Source organism: Jaculus jaculus, chromosome 3 (genome assembly GCF_020740685.1).
Source record: "Jaculus jaculus isolate mJacJac1 chromosome 3, mJacJac1.mat.Y.cur, whole genome shotgun sequence".
Classification (NCBI taxonomy): Eukaryota; Metazoa; Chordata; class Mammalia; order Rodentia; family Dipodidae; genus Jaculus; species Jaculus jaculus.
Window position 1 is genome coordinate 27,707,303 of NC_059104.1, and position 3,150 is coordinate 27,710,452.

Below are 3,150 nucleotides of genomic sequence, written 5' to 3' on the forward strand. Positions count from 1 at the left end.
TGAGTGAAACTCAGAAATCCCAAACCCATATTCCTTATGATATGCAGTTTTTAGCTTATAATATCTACTAATGTGTATATGTAGGGTCCGATTGTGGGTAAAACCTATAAAAGAAGGATGGTAACCAAGAGTAAGTGTAAAGCGATTAACAGAAAGTGGGTGAGGGGGGCTGGAGGGATGGCTTAGCGGTTAAGGCACTTGCCTATGAAGTCTAAGGACACAGGTTCGATTCTCCAGGTCCCAGATAACCCAGATGCACATGGTGGCGCATGTCATCTGGAGTTCATTTGCAGTGGCTGGGCTTACCCATTCTTACTTTCATTTTCTCTCCTTCCTTCTCTCTGTGTCTAATAAATAAATAAGTAAAAATAAAATCTTAATAAAAAGAAAGTGAGGGAGAGAAGGAATAAAGGACACAGTGATATGTAACAAGAAGGGAGGAAGATATTAGGGGAGGGGGATTTGGAAGAGAAAGGAATGATGAGAATCAGCCAAAACAGTCTACTTGATAAACATTACAGTGAAAAAATAAAACAATAAAATGTCTCCTTAACTGTGTGTAAACAACCTGGAATAGTTCTATATTTCACACTGCCCAAATGTGTTTTTGAAATTAGTAAGTTTATCTTCCTACAATTCATATGTCATCATTAAAATCTGTAATAAACAAAGTACTTTGAAAGATGGTATATACAATTTTCATTTGCAAGTAAAATATCAAATTATGAATTAGGAAAACAGCCCCTAAAGCTTATTTGTCATACACAAAACTATCCTAAATACATACATACATGCTAATCTCATCAAGTTCCAGTAAAATCATTACATTCTACTTAGTCAATACAGAACATCAATTTTCCCTATTAAGGCTTTTAATAGCAATTTTTATTTGTATAAAATAATCTTTGAAATAAGTTTCATTTTATCTAATTTGCAACTTGCTAGAAAGAAAACTATTCTTTGTCACAGACACAAAAGTTTATATTATTCTTTAGGTTGACAAATGAACCCTGACTTTGACTATTAAATCACTAACACATTTTAACAAATAATAGCTTCTGTCTCTATTTGGATTGAATCATAAGCTTCTTTAAGAAAGTCATAGTATCGTCCCCCAGTAAGCTCATCTTTAAATTATGAGCTCATTACTTCAGAAAATCAGGGCATTCATTGTGAAAATGTGAAATATGATGGAAAGAATGGGTCATTAAGTGGAAGTATTACATTTGCTGTTGCCTTACAAGTCCTTAAGAGGCAAGGAAATTAACATCATTTCCTGGGTATATGGTGACCTATGTGAAAGTTCCAGGGAAGACAGGCTGCCGAGTGATCCACCATACTCCATAGTCCTTGAGCAAGGTTTCTGTTACTTTGTAATGTATGTGCCATTCCTTAGTGCCAAATAATGTACATGAATGAAATTTAATTTATTTAGCTGAAATAAATTTTACATGAATTGATTTAGTTGAACTCTATTCATATATTCATGTATCCAGTAACAATATGTCTTAAATATAAATTTTAATTTATATTTACAGTAGAAATACATGATTATGTAGTCTGTTAAAAGTGAATGCAGTAGTATTAAGCTAATAATCAGGGAATGCTCAAATGATATGAAGTATTTTGGAACATTTTTTACAGAAAAGAATGTGTGTGCTTTCATCTTGTTTCCCATGATGTAGATGTTAATAATTCTGAGCTCCTGGAAGGAAACTGAGACATTAAAAGAAGAATTAACGACCTAAAATCATAACTAAAAATGGACGTGGATTGGACTAGTATTTAGGTACCTCTAGAGCCTACACTTAATGTGTTCTTTATACTGTCTCTTACAGATTGAAGCCAGCTATTTTTGCAATATGTTTTTATTAAGATCATTGTCAATACCACAGAAAGAATACTTTTATTTTATCAATAAAATATGTCATATCGAGATGAGCATGGTGGCACACACCTTTAATCCCAGCACTCAGGAGGCAGAGGTAAGTGGATTGCTGTGACTTTGAGGCCAGTCTGAGACTACATAGGGAATTCCAGGTCAGGCTCAGCTAGAGTGAGACCCTACCTTGAAAAAAACAAAACAAAACGAAACAATAAAGTCATATCTATAACCCAAAATAAAAGATTCAAATATGGAAATTTAAATTCAGCATGAAAGTGAATAATAAGTTTTGTAATTATTTTCTTAACTGTGGTTTGCTTGTTAGTCAGGGCAATCCACAAAAAAGTCAGTTAATACGGGTGATAAATTCATGGTTAGGAATATACACCATAGCAGAGAAACCTAGCATGAATCACTTTTGGTTAAATGATCATCCTGTTTTATTTTGTAGAACATCTATGTGTATATGAGACATGTATAAATATTTAAGAACACTGCTAGTTATGTATAAATATGTACATACCATATACACATATATATGCATATACATATGTTATTATAAGAAGCTCTATATTTTAATTCTACACATAGAAGAATTTTAGATTGTATGCCTTTATACTAGCAGCATATAAGCCAAAATGTGGAATTAGCTTGGCTTAGTGGATGCAGAATGCTGATGAAAATCTATCTTTTGATTTATTTTTCTCAAATGTTGTTCTTTAAACCTTGGTCAAAATTTCAGAAACAGAGTCCTAGTCTTGGAACCATGACAAAAACATTTTTCGCTCAATTTTACAACATGTATTTAAAGTTAAGTACAAAATGTCGAAAATTAAAAGGACACCACCAGAAATTTTCTCAGATCCTAAACTTTTTCTCCAATTATGTTCTTAAAAATCATGAAGAAAATTTTCAAACAACAGAGAAAGAAAAATTGTTGGCCAATTTCCAGTAGACATTCATTCAACCACATATATGAGGGAAAGTATTATATTAAAAGTCAATACTTGTGCTAGAGAGATGGCTTAGCAGTTAAGTGCTTGCCTGTGAAGCCTAAGAACCCCGGTTCGAGGCTCAGTTCCCCAGGATTCACGTCAGCCATATGCACAAGGGGGTGCACACATCTGGAGTTCATTTGTAGTGGCTGGAGGCCCTGGCACATCCATTCTCTCTCTCTAGCTGCCTCTCTCTACCTCTCTCTCTCTCTCTCTCTTTCTTTCTCTCTGTCACTCTCAAATAAATAAATAAATAAATAAATGAACAAA